Raw genomic sequence first — 13,973 nt, forward strand, 5'->3', positions numbered from 1 at the left:
CGTGCTTGCGCAACGTTTTGCGAGGACGTGAAAATTACACCCATAAGACATGACAAAACAAAGCCAATGATTTCAATGGCTTTGTTTTCCCTTGCATAAATTTTGCGCAATATAACTATGTGTAGGAAAGCATAAGCCTTTCCCTATCTTTCTTGCACACATTTTTATATGAGCAGGACCTATCTTTTTGCTTTTTTTTTTTTTACCATGTGCAATAGTGCAAAGTTTAATCAGTAAAAAAAAGACTTGACTGCTTTATGTGCGAAGACGCTCCATAGACGAAATGAAACCATTGATTTCAATGGTTTTATTTTCACTAGTGGGATTCTCGCCTGTTGAGGCCTTAGTCACACGGGCATTTTTTGCCGCGATTTGCTGATCGCATGACGGATGCGCATCCGCAAATCGCGTGACCGGGGCCGAAAAATCGCCCGAAAAAACTGCTCCTAGCCGCGTTTCAATAGAAATGGGCCGGAGCTGTCCAGCGCATTGAATTAAATGGAGCCGGCAATACAGCCGGCTCCATTGAAAGCAATGCGCTGCGGGCGATCTCACGATGAATTGTCGGGAAGGGCTTAAATATATAAGCCCTTCCCTGCAATTCATCCAGAAATGTGTAAAAATAAAAAAAATATATATACTCACCTTGTCCCGGCAGACGGAGTTCAGCGCGGCCGGCCAACAGTTCTCTGAACTGCTCTCTGTAGTATTCAGCAGCCGGGGAATTAAAATCCCCGCCTGCTGAATGAGCTGCCTCTGATTGGTCACAGCCTGACCAATCAGAGGCAGCTCTCACTCACACCCATTCATGAATTCATGAATGGGTGTGAGTGAGAGCTGCCCCTGATTGGTCCCTGCGCTGAGCCAATCTTTTCCGCACATAGTTAATAAGGCAGGACACATATTCCTGCAGTTTTTTAAAAACTCCTGCGCTATGGCAGGGTAAGGGGAAAAAACCTGTTCATGCGCAATTACTCTCTTTAGTAGTGAGCATAGTTGCGCATAAGGCTGTCTAAAACCGCCTTCCATCTATATTTTTTACTGACTGAATATGGGCCTATTGAATTAAATTGACGTATTCAGACATTCATTTTTTACGCGGGTAAAAAAAAAAGCAGCATGTCTATTAGATGGTAAAAAACCCACAGCGAATACGGATTTCGCATGCATATGTACTGCACTTTTTATGCATGTTGCTAGAAGATAGTGTGAAAACATGGTGGTATCAGTTGGGCATTATGTTTTTTTGCTTGCACATGTGAAAAATGTAGTGAATTTGCAACCATTATGCACTAAAAATCATGTACACACACATTGAAAACTGCGTTTTTCGCATACAAAAATGACATACACCTGTGTGAATGCGCCCTTACAATGGAAGTGAATACAATTTACTCTAATGAAGCGAAACTTGGACTAGTCATATGCAACCTTTATGTTTTGATATGTATTAAAGGTAACCTGTCACCAGGTTCATGCCGTCTGAACAACGGGCAGTATAAACCTGGGACAGGTATGCAGTTTGTAGCTGTGGATGTTTTATTCTAAAACGCTTTAGCATTTGCAAATAAACATACTTTGAAGTTAGACTCAGAACAAAGCTGGAACAGAGTTCTGTGTCACGGAGATGGGCTGCGGTGGGCTCTCGCTGTTCGCAGCAGGCAGATGGACAACTCTCTTCCTGTACATGTAAGGGAAGAAAGCTGTCAGTCTACATGATACGGGTGGCATAAGCTAGCACGGCCCACCTTCTTAGTCAAAATGTAAAGTATGTTTAGTCTGAAACACAGCAGCATTTCAGGATACAGAAGCATTCCCACTGAAGTTTTTTATCTGTTAAATAATAAGTTTCTGTAGTGGCCTGAAAAAGGGCACTACATAGCGCTGTTTAGCTCTGGGGACCGGTAATATAATAACCTGCCCTAGGGGATTAATCTGAGTTATTTTGCACAGCTGATGCAGGTAATCTAGCAACCAGTTAGTTGTTTTATTAAGCTGCACAGGTTTGAAAAAATGACCAGAGACTCAGATGAGGCAGGTAGTCTAGCAACCAAATAGGTTGTGATTGGCTGCAGACAAAGTGGTCAGGTGACAGAGGCAATAAATAGTCGGACAACGGCCGCAGGAGCCAGAATGCGTAAGAAAAACAAGTGCCTAGGAGAGAATAGCAAGAAGGAGAAACACCAGGGAGAGAAGTGCCAGGGAGGAGAAGGGAAGCGCCAGACAAGAGAGAGAACAGCAGTGACAGAGAGAGATAAACAAATAGGAGCAACAGAAAGAGAGAGACAAGAGATCAAAGAGAGAAAGCAGAGGAACAGGGAGAAACAAAAGAAAAATCTGAGAGACCATGAGTAATAGAGAAGGAGAGTTAGCCTTGGCAGCGAATAGAGGAACAATAAAATATGTAGGTATGAAGAGAAGGAAATCAAGAAATAAAGAGATGTAAATACGAAGAAAGATAGAGAAAAGAAATAAGAGTAAGCTCTCTGTATATAAATGTGTTAGGCACAGGTGTCTACATTGTTCCAGCTTGTGCATCACTTCTTATTCACTGAGCGTGTTGAAGAAAAAGATGAGGCAATCATCTCCTGGCTTTATTTAATAATACTGTGTATACAACAAGTTAGGCAGAATATCTGACTCCGTGTATTATTCCACACCTCACCACTTACAGCTACAAATTGTGCCCAAGGGCACTGGCAATCGAACTAAAACAGAAAGAGAAAACAAATCACAATTAATCACCCACAATAAAAATAGTGCTCAGCATAGTTGTATACTGTTTAGAGGAAAAAATATATACTTTAACGTATAGATAGAGATTAATAAGAAAAACATTTACAAACATTTACAAATGTATGGTCTACGTTTATCTACATTTCATTTGTGCTTCAACTCTTCCTTCTTTTTTCATAAAAACATACTCCCTTAAACATACATGAGGGTAATGTGCAGGGGCATAGCTAAAGGCTCATGAGCCCAGGTGCAAAAGTTCATCTTGGGGCCCCCCAACTTCTCTTGACCGCCTAACGAAAGTTATGTCCTGCAGGTTCGGGGTATGTATGGAGGGAGATCGTGGGTTGATCCCGCTCCATACAATGCGGGTGCTGTCTGTTTCTTACAGCGGAAACCCACTCGTAACAACTACCATAAGCCACACCACTTATCGAAGCTGTTAACGCTTTAAATGCCATGACTGATGTTCAGGTGTCCTGCACTGCCCTCCACGATAAGATCAAAAGTTGCTGTGCGATGCCATGGCAGCAGGGGGCCTCTTGAAAGGCCCTAGGGTTGTCTTTACAGGCTGTCCCCTCATCACTAAACACCGTGATAGCTTCTCTGCCACTATCAGAGCTGTGGCAGAGGAGCGCGATGCTCTCCAATTGCTTTCAATGGGGCCGGCACTGCTGCTGCTCCATTAAAAGCAATGGGATGAAGGCAACCTCCACTGGAATAATTTTTTTTTTTGGGGGGGGAGGATGGGCTTGAAATATAGGCCTTACTCTGAAAAGAAGCCCTAGCTGCAAGAAAAACAAAACAAAACATCACCCAGAAGCGCTGTCCAGGTCCCCGGCTCTTCTTTGTCTTCATGTTCTTCTGGCCAGGGACTGCAAATTCCCCACCTCCTGAAGGCACTGCCACTGATTGTCTCAATGCTTTGACGAATCACAGCCGAAGAAAATGAAGAAGAAGAGTGCCGGGCACACGGGGAGAACACATGCCAGAGCCTGTCAGCGCTTCTAGGTGATGTATTAATATTTATATTTTTTGCAGCCAGGGCTTATTTCAGGGCTTTGACAATAGGAACTCCTACTATCAAAGTTGCATCTATTCGCACGAAAACTGCGCACCAAAACTGTCCTATTTTTTCCCGGAACGAATTTTAAACGGAAGGAAAAAAATGGACATATGACCTCTTTCATTGGAAAACATTGGTTCTAATACATGCGTTTTAAAAACATGCCTATACATGCATTTAAAATTTGCTTGACTGAGCCCTTAATAATAAAAGAATCAAAATAATAAAACAAGAAAAAATATTTGGTATCACTGCATCCGTAAAAGTCTGATTTATCAGAATAATGCATTATTTATTCCACACGGTGAACGTTGTCAGAGAACAAAAAAGCAACGCAAGAATTGCACTTTTTTGGTCACTCTGTCTTCAAGAAAAAATGTAATAAAAAGTGATCAAAAAGTCATGTGTACTCCAAAATGGTATCAATAGAACTACAGGAAGTCCTACAAAAAATGAGCCCTCGCACAACTATGTTACCTAAAAAATAAATAAGTTACGGCTGTCAGAAGATAGCAGCAGAAAATGTAATTTTTTTCCGAAGATACTTTATATTTAGAGATGAGCGAGCACCAAAATGCTCGGGTGCTCGTTATTCGGGACGAACTTTTCGCGATGCTCGAGGGTTCGTATCGAGTAACGAACCCCATTGAAGTCAATGGGCGACCCGAGCATTTTTGTATTTCGCCGATGCTCGCTAAGGTTTCCTTGTGTGAAAATCTGGGCAATTCAAGAAAGTGATGGGAACGACACAGCAACGGATAGGGCAGGCGAGGGGCTACATGTAGGGCTGCATCTCAAGTTCACAGGTCCCACTATTAAGCCACAATAGTGGCAAGAGTGGGGCCCCCCCCCCTCCCAAAAACTTTTACTTCTGAAAAGCCCTCATTAGCATGGCATACCTTAGCTAAGCACCACACTACCTCCAACAAAGCACAATCACTGCCTGCATGACACTCCACTGCCACTTCTCCTGGCTTACATGCTGCCCAACCGCCCCCCCTCCCCCCCACAGCGCACACCAAAGTGTCCCTGCGCAGCCTTCAGCTGCCCTAATGCCTCACCACCCTCATGTCTATTTAGAAGTGCGTCTGCCATGAGGAGGAACCGCAGGCACACACTGCAGAGGTTGGCACGGCTAGGCAGCGACCCTCTTTAAAAGTGGCGGGGCGATAGCCCACAATGCTGTACAGAAGCAATGAGAAATAGAATCCTGTGCCACCGCCATCAGGAGCTGCACACGTGGGCATAGCAATGGGGAACCTATGTGCCACACACTATTCATTCTGTCAAGGTGTCTCTGCATGCCCCAGTCAGACTGGTAATATGTACCTTAACAGTAACCGCGTTGGTGGTAATGTGGTGGTGACTGCGGACCTAGTAGCGCGGTTTTATTTTGTTGGTTTTCGGAATGTGGCCAGGATTAAGTGGGCCGTGGCGGGGGGATGGTGGGGGGTCTCTCTTGTAGTGTCGGTAAAGGTGAAATTCTTGGACTGCCACCAGACGAACCAATGCAAAGGCATTTGCCAAGAATGTTTGTTTTCCCTATTGGAGGAGGAGGGGGATGTTTTTGAGGCACTACGTGTCCTCTACACGTGTCCGTGGTTATATGCACCTTTACAGTAACCGCGTTGGTGGGAAATGGCCTCGCCGCCATCATGTCTTTGGGAAGCCTCTGTTTCCACACCCCAGAGACATACCATTAGCAGCGGTATAGGCAGAGCCCAGAATTCGTAACATTTCAGCCGTAGCATTAGGACAGGCCCCACTAACATATCACTAGCAGCATTATAGCGGGAGCGCAGTCTTCGTTCCATGTCAGCAATAGTAGCACTCAAGACAGGCCCCACTAACATATCACTAGCAGCATTATAGCGGGAGCGCAGTCTTCGTTCCATGTCAGCAATAGTAGCACTTAAGACAGGCCCCACTAACATATCACTAGCAGCATTATAGCGGGAGCGCAGTCTTCGTTCCATGTCAGCAATAGTAGCACTCAAGACAGGCCCCACTAACATATCACTAGCAGTATTATAGCGGGAGCGCAGTCTTCGTTCCATGTCAGCAATAGTAGCACTCAAGACAGGCCCCACTAACATATCACTAGCAGCATTATAGCGGGAGCGCAGTCTTCGTTCCATGTCAGCAATAGTAGCACTCAAGACAGGCCCCAGTAACAATTCCGAAGCAGCAGTATAGTGGGAGCGCAGTCTTCGTTCCATTTCAGCAATAGTAGCACTCAAGACAGGCCCCAGTAACAATTCCGAAGCAGCAGTATAGTGGGAGCGCAGTCTTCGTTCCATTTCAGTAGCTGCAGTATAGCCAAGGCCCAAGTTACATTTATGTAGCTAAAGTGTAGGCCAACCCCACACACACTTCTGTACCATGAGTGCAGGTGAAGAACATACAAATTGCTATGATTACACTGTAGGTGAGGGCCCCAAAAAATTGGTGTACCAACAGTACTAATGTACCTCAGTAAAAATTGGCCATGCCCAACCAAGATGGCAGGTGAAACCCATTAATCGCTTTGGTTAATGTGGCTTAAGTGGTAACTAGGCCTGGAGGCAGCCCAGTTTAACGAAAAATTGGTTCAAGTTAAAGTTTCAACGCTTTTAAGAGCATTGAAACATATAAAAATTGTTTCGAAAAATTAGATGAGTGAGCCTTGTGGCCCTAAGAAAAATTGCCCGTTCAGCGTGATTACCTGAGGTTTCAGGAGGAGGAGCAGGAGGAGGAGGAGGAATATTAGACACAGATTGATGAAGCAGAAATGTCCCCATTTTGGATGATGAGAGAGAACGTAGCTTCCATCCGCGGGTGCAGCCTACGTATTGCTTACGTATCGCTGCTGTCCGCTGGTGGAGAAGAGAAGTCTGGGGAAATCCAGGCTTTGTTCATCTTGATGAGTGTTAGCCTGTCGGCACTGTCGGTTGACAGGCGGGTACGCTTATCTGTGATGATTCCCCCAGCCGCACTAAACACCCTCTCCGACAAGACGCTAGCCGCAGGACAAGCAAGCACCTCCAGGGCATACAGCGCGAGTTCAGGCCACGTGTCCAGCTTCGACACCCAGTAGTTGTAGGGGGCAGAGGCGTCACCGAGGATGGTCGTGCGGTCGGCTACGTACTCCCTCACCATCCTTTTACAGTGCTCCCGCCGACTCAGCCTTGACTGGGGAGCGGTGACACAGTCTTGCTGGGGAGCCATAAAGCTGGCCAGGCCCTTAAAGACTGTTGCACTGTCTGGGCTGTACATGCTGCTCGATCTACGCACCTCCCCTGCTACATGGCCCTCGGAACTGCGCCTTCTGCCACTAGCGCTGTCGTATGGGAATTTTACCATCAGCTTGTCCGCCAGGGTCCTGTGGTATAGCAACACTCTCGAACCCCTTTCCTCTTCGGGAATGAGACTGGGAAGGTTCTCCTTATAGCGTGGGTCGAGCAGTGTGTACACCCAGTAATCCGTAGTGGCCAGAATGCGTTGAATGCGAGGGTAACGAGAAAGGCATCCTAACATGAAGTCAGCCATGTGTGCCAGGGTACCTGTACGCAACACATGGCTGTCCGCACTAGGAAGATCACTTTCAGGATCCTCCTCCTCCTCCTCCTCAGGCCATACACGCTGAAATGATGACAGGCAACCAGCATGGGTACCGTCAGCAGTGGGCCAAGCTGTCTCTTCCCCCTCCTCCTCATCCTCCTCATCCTCCTCCTCCTCCTGAACGCGCTGAGATATAGACAGGAGGGTGCTCTGACTATCCAGCGACATACTGTCTTCCCCCGGCTCTGTTTCCGAGCGCAAAGCGGCTGCCTTTATGGTTTGCAGGGAAGTTCTCAAGATGCATAGCAGAGGAATGGTGACGCTAATGATTGCAGCATCGCCGCTCACCATCTGGGTAGACTCCTCAAAGTTTCGAAGGACCTGGCAGATGTCTGCCAACCAGGCCCACTCTTCTGAAAAGAATTGAGGAGGCTGACTCCCACTGCGCCGCCCATGTTGGAGTTGGTATTCCACTATTGCTCTACGCTGTTCATAGAGCCTAGCCAACATGTGGAGCGTAGAGTTCCACCGTGTGGGCACGTCGCACAGCAGTCGGTGCACTGGCAGATTAAAGCGATGTTGCAGGGTGCGCAGGGTGGCAGCGTCCGTGTGGGACTTGCGGAAATGTGCGCAGAGCCGGAGCACCTTTACGAGCAGGTCTGACAAGCGTGGGTAGCTTTTCAGAAAGCGCTGAACCACCAAATTAAAGACGTGGGCCAGGCATGGCACGTGCGTGAGGCTGCCGAGCTGCAGAGCCGCCACCAGGTTACGCCCGTTGTCACACACGACCATGCCCGGTTGGAGGCTCAGCGGCGCAAGCCAACGGTCTGTCTGCTCTGTCAGACCCTGCAGCAGTTCGTGGGCCATGTGCCTCCTATCTCCTAAGCTGAGTAGTTTCAGCACGGCCTGCTGACGCTTGCCCACCGCTGTGCTGCCACGCCGCGCGACACCGACTGCTGGCGACGTCCTGCTGCTGCTGACACATCTAGATTGCGAGACAGAGGTTGAGGAGGAGGAGGGTGCTTTAGTGGAAGAAGCATACACCGCCGCAGATACCACCACCGAGCTGGGGCCCGCAATTCTGGGGGTGGGTAGGACGTGAGCGGTCCCAGGCTCTGACTCTGTCCCAGCCTCCACTAAATTCACCCAATGTGCCGTCAGGGAGATGTAGTGGCCCTGCCCGCCTGTGCTTGTCCACGTGTCCGTAGTTAAGTGGACCTTGCCACTAACCGCATTGGTGAGGGCGCGTACAATGTTGCGGGAGACGTGGTCGTGCAGGGCTGGGACGGCACATCGGGAGAAGTAGTGGCGACTGGGAACTGAGTAGCGCGGGGCCGCCGCCGCCATCATAGCTTTGAAGGACTCCGTTTCCACAACCCTATACGGCAGCATCTCAAGGCTAAAAAAATTGGCTATGTGGATGGTTAACGATTGAGCGTGTGGGTGCGTGGTGGCGTACTTGCGCTTGCGCTCCAACATTTGCGCTAGCGACGGCTGGACTGTGCGGTGCGAGACATTGGTGGATGGGGCCGAGGACAGCGGAGGTGAGGGTGTGGGTGCAGGCCATGAGACGGTTGTTCCTGTGTCCTGAGAGGGAGGTTGGATCTCAGTGGCAGGTTGGGGCACAGGGGGAGAGGCAGCGGTGCAAACCGGAGGCGGTGAACGGCCTTCGTCCCACCTTGTGGGGTGCTTGGCCATCATATGTCTGCGCATGCTGGTGGCGGTGAGGCTGTTGGTGGTGGCTCCCCGGCTGATCTTGGCGCGACAAAGGTTGCACACCACTGTTCGTCGGTCGTCAGGCGTCTCGGTGAAAAACTGCCAGACCTTAGAGCACCTCGGCCTCTGCAGGGTGACATGGCGCGAGGGTGTGCTTTGGGAAACACTTGGTGGATTATTCGGTCTGGCCCTGCCTCTACCCCTGGCCACTGCACTGCCTCTTGCAACCTGCCCTGCTGATGCCCTTGCCTCCCCCTCTGAAGACCTGTCCTGAGTAGGCGTTGCACACCAGGTGGGGTCAGTCACCTCATCGTCCTGCTGCTCTTCCTCCGAATCCTCTGTGCGCTGCTCCCTTGGACTTACTGCCCTTACTACTACCTCACTGCAAGACAACTGTGTTTCATCGTCATCGTCCTCCTCACCCACAGAAAGTTCTTGAGACAGTTGGCGGAAGTCCCCAGCCTCTTCCCCCGGACCCCGGGAACTTTCGAATGGTTGGGCATCAGTGACGATAAACTCCTCTGGTGGGAGAGGAACCGCTGCTGCCCAATCTAAGCAGGGGCCCGAGAACAGTTCCTGGGAGTGTTCCCGCTCCTGAGCAGGTGTCATTGTAGTGGAGTGAGGAGGCTGGGAGGAAGGAGGAGCAGCAGACAGAGGATTCGGATTTGCAGCACTGGACGGCGCAGGACTGTGGCTGGACGATAGGTTGCTCGAAGCACTTTCTGCCATCCAGGACAGGACCTGCTCACACTGCTCATTTTCTAATAAAGGTCTCCCACGTGGACCCATTAATTGGGCGATGAATGTGGGGACGCCAGAAACGTGCCTCTCTCCTAATCGCGCAGCAGTCGGCTGCGACACACCTGGATCAGGAGCTCGGCCTGTGCCCACACCCTCACTTGGGCCTACGCGTCCTCGGCCACGCCCACGTCCACGTCCTCTAGGCTTACCCCTACCCCTCAGCATGCTGTATTACCAGTGATTTGATTTCCCAGGCAGGAAATAAATTGGCGCAAGCCTGCAGGCCAAATATAATGTTTTCGCTTTTTTGCAAAGGGAAGACCCCACTGCGTGTATTCAATGAAAAACAAGAAGTTTAATATCTGTGGTGTGGCCCTCAAAAAGTGTCACACAAGTATAGTGTAGCAGAGTTATTAACTCTAGCAGAGCAGGTATTTGCCAGTCAGGAAAGACAATGGCGCTAGGCTGCAGTAAAGCGTAGCTGGTTGCGTCTGATTTTTGTACGTTGTACACGCAGCACACACGTACACGCAGACCTTAGGACTGACACAGGCTGGCCAAATATAATTTATTTTCCTTTTTAGCTTAGGGAAGCACCCACTGCGTATATTCAATGAACAAGAAGTTTAATATCTGTGGTGTGGCCCTCAAAAAGTGTCACACAAGTATAGTGTAGCAGAGTTATTAACTCTAGCAGAGCAGGTATTTGCCAGTCAGGAAAGACAATGGCGCTAGGCTGCAGTAAAGCGTAGCTGGTTGCGTCTGATTTTTGTACGTAGTACACGCAGCACACACGTACACGCAGACCTTAGGACTGACACAGGCAGGCCAAATATAATTTCTTTTCCTTTTTAGCTTAGGGAAGCACCCACTGCGTATATTCAATGAACAAGAAGTTTAATATCTGTGGTGTGGCCCTCAAAAAGTGTCACACAAGTATAGTGTAGCAGAGTTATTAACTCTAGCAGAGCAGGTATTTGCCAGTCAGGAAAGACAATGGCGCTAGGCTGCAGTAAAGCGTAGCTGGTTGCGTCTGATTTTTGTACGTTGTACACGCAGCACACACGTACACGCAGACCTTAGGACTGACACAGGCTGGCCAAATATAATTTCTTTTCCTTTTTAGATTAGGGAAGCACCCACTGCGTATATTCAATGAACAAGAAGTTTAATATCTGTGGTGTGGCCCTCAAAAAGTGTCACACAAGTATAGTGTAGCAGAGTTATTAACTCTAGCAGAGCAGGTATTTGCCAGTCAGGAAAGACAATGGCGCTAGGCTGCAGTAAAGCGTAGCTGGTTGCGTCTGATTTTTGTACGTTGTACACGCAGCACACACGTACACGCAGACCTTAGGACTGACACAGGCTGGCCAAATATAATTTCTTTTCCTTTTTAGCAAAGGGAAGACCCCACTGTGTGTATTCAATGAATAATGTATGTCTTCTGGCCCTGCCTACACAATTCTATCCCTGTAGTATTAATGCCGGGTGCAATGCTCTGCACAGCCGGTTTTGAGAAAAAAAAAAAATGCAACACTGCTAACAGCAGCCTGGACAGTACTGCACACGGATAGAAGTGGCCCTAGAAAGGACCGTTGGGGTTCTTGAAGCCTACACTAACTCCTAACACTCTCCCTGCCTAACCCCCACTTCTGTCCCTATTGCTGGGCGCAATGCTCTGCAGATCCAATTTTGGACAAAAAAAATAAAAAATACTGTGCTAACACAGTACTGCACACTAGTAGATGTGGCCCTGAGAAGGGCCGTTGGGGTTCTTGAAGCCTACACTGACTCCTAACGCTCTCCCTACAGCAGCACCAGCAGCAGCACTTTCCCTCAGCTAAGTCACAAGGCATCTGTGGCGAGCCGCGGGAGGGGCCGATTTTTATACTCGGGTGACATCTGATCGCCCCAGCCACTCACAGCAGGGGGGTGGTATAGGGCTTGAACGTCACAGGGGGAAGTTGTAATGCCTTCCCTGTCTTTCAATTGGCCAGAAAAGTGCGCTAACGTCTCAGAGAGGAAACTGAAAGTAACCAGAACATCGCGTGGTACTCGTTACGAGTAACGAGCATCCCGAACACCCTAATATTCGCACGAATATCAAGCTCGGACGAGTACGTTCGCTCATCTCTATTTATATTTTAAAAGTATTATAAAAAAAAACTATATGAATTTGCATCATAGCAATCGCACTGACCCATTTTTTTTCCCATTTCACCGCACTTGGAAATTTTAAAAGGTTTTTTAGCATATGATATGGTACATTTGAAAAATACAACTCGACATGCAGAAAAGAACAATACGCCCTCAGACATCAATGTTAATTGAAAAATTAAGAGTTATGATTTTTTTTAAACGTACGGAGGTAAAAATGAAAAAAAAAAAGTGTCCACAGGGGTTAAAATATCAGTATACCCTAGAGATGAGCGAACGTACTCGTCCGAGCTTGATATTCGTGCGAATATTAGGGTGTTCGGGATGCTCGTTACTCGTAACGAGTACCACGCGGTGTTCCGGTTACTTTCAGTTTCCTCTCTGAGACGTTAGCGCGCTTTTCTGGCCAATTGAAAGCCAGGGAAGGCATTACAACTTCCCCCTGTGACGTTCAAGCCCTATACCACCCCCCTGCTGTGAGTGGCTGGGGCGATCAGATGTCACCCGAGTATAAAAGTCGGCCCCTCCCGCGGCTCGCCACACATGCCTTGTGAGTTAGCTGAGGGAAAGTACTATCGTGCTGGTGCTGCTGTAGGGAGAGCGTTAGGAGTCAGTGTAGGCTTCAAGAACCCCAAAGGTCCTTCTTAGGGCCACATCTACCTGTGTGCAGGCTGCTGCTAGCAGTGTTTTTTTTTTTTTTTTCTCAAAATCCGCAGTGCAGAGCATTGCACCCGGCATTAGGGACAGAAGTGGTGCATAGGCAGGGAGAGTGTTAGGAGTGAGTGTAGCCTTCAAGAACCTCAACGGTCCTTTCTAGGGCCAAATTTAAGCGTGTGCAGTACTGTGCTGGCTGCTGTTAGCAGTGTTGCATATTTTATTTTTTCTAAAATCGTCTGTGCAGAGCATTGCACCCTCCATTGATACTACAGGGACAGAATTGTGTAGGCAGGGCCACAACACAGTTATTGTTCATTGAATATACGCAGTGGGTCCTTCCCTTTGCAAAAAAGCGAAAATAAATTATATTTGGCCTGCCTGTGTCAGTCCTAAGGTCTCCGTGTACGTGTGTGCTGCGTGGACAACGTACAAAAATCAGACGCAACCAGCTACGGTTTACTGCAGGCTTGCGCCATTGTCTTTCCTGACTGGCAAATACCTGCTCTGCTAGAGTTAATAACTCTGCTACACTAAAGTTGTGTGTGACTTTTTCAGGGCCACACCACAGATATTAAACTTCTTGTTCATTGAATATACGCAGTGGGTCCTTCCCTTTGCAAAAAAGCGAAAAGAAATTATATTTGGCCTGCCTGTGTCAGTCCTAAGGTCTCCGTGTACGTGTGTGCTGCGTGGACAACGTACAAAAATCAGACGCAACCAGCTACGGTTTACTGCAGGCTTGCGCCATTGTCTTTCCTGACTGGCAAATACCTGCTCTGCTAGAGTTAATAACTCTGCTACACTAAAGTTGTGTGTGACTTTTTCAGGGCCACACTACAGTTCTAAAAGTTATTGTTCACTGAATATACGCAGTGGGTCCTTCCCTTTGCAAAAAAGCGAAAAGAAATTATATTTGGCCTGCCTGTGTCAGTCCTAAGGTCTCCGTGTACGTGTGTGCTGCGTGGACAACGTACAAAAATCAGACGCAACCAGCTACGGTTTACTGTAGGCTTGCGCCATTGTCTTTCCTGACTGGCAAATACCTGCTCTGCTAGAGTTAATAACTCTGCTACACTAAATTTGTGTGTGACTTTTTCAGGGCCACACTACAGTTCTAAAAGTTATTGTTCATTGAATATACGCAGTGGGTCCTTCCCTTTGCAAAAAAGCGAAAAGAAATTATATTTGGCCTCCCTGTGTCAGTCCTAAGGTCTCCGTGTACGTGTGTGCTGCGTGGACAACGTACAAAAATCAGACGCAACCAGCTACGGTTTACTGCAGGCTTGCGCCATTGTCTTTCCTGACTGGCAAATACCTGCTCTGCTAGAGTTAATAACTCTGCTACACTAAAGTTGTGTGTGAC

The sequence above is a fragment of the Eleutherodactylus coqui genome, chromosome 3 (assembly GCF_035609145.1).
Source record: "Eleutherodactylus coqui strain aEleCoq1 chromosome 3, aEleCoq1.hap1, whole genome shotgun sequence".
Taxonomy (NCBI): Eukaryota; Metazoa; Chordata; class Amphibia; order Anura; family Eleutherodactylidae; genus Eleutherodactylus; species Eleutherodactylus coqui.